Below are 311 nucleotides of genomic sequence, written 5' to 3' on the forward strand. Positions count from 1 at the left end.
AAAAAAAAAAAAATTAGCTGGGCATGGTAGCACACACCTGTAGTTCCGGCTACTTGGAAGGCTGAGGCGGAAGGATTGCCAGAACCCAGCAGTTCTACACTGAGGTGGCTGTGAGCATGCTACTGCACTCCAGCCTGGGCGACAGAGTGGGACTCCAACTCAAAAAAAAAAAGTAATCGTCCTTAGATGTGTATATAACTCACATCTATTTCAATGTTTAGTATTTTGGTCTTTATCTAGAAAGTGATAATGTTTTTGTGACCAGAAATATGCTAAACTTGTTCTCTTTACTCTTTTTTTTTTTTTGAGTT

The sequence above is a fragment of the Carlito syrichta genome, unplaced genomic scaffold (genome assembly GCF_000164805.1).
Source record: "Carlito syrichta isolate Samal-C Ts95f unplaced genomic scaffold, Tarsius_syrichta-2.0.1 Scaffold301542, whole genome shotgun sequence".
Taxonomy (NCBI): Eukaryota; Metazoa; Chordata; class Mammalia; order Primates; family Tarsiidae; genus Carlito; species Carlito syrichta.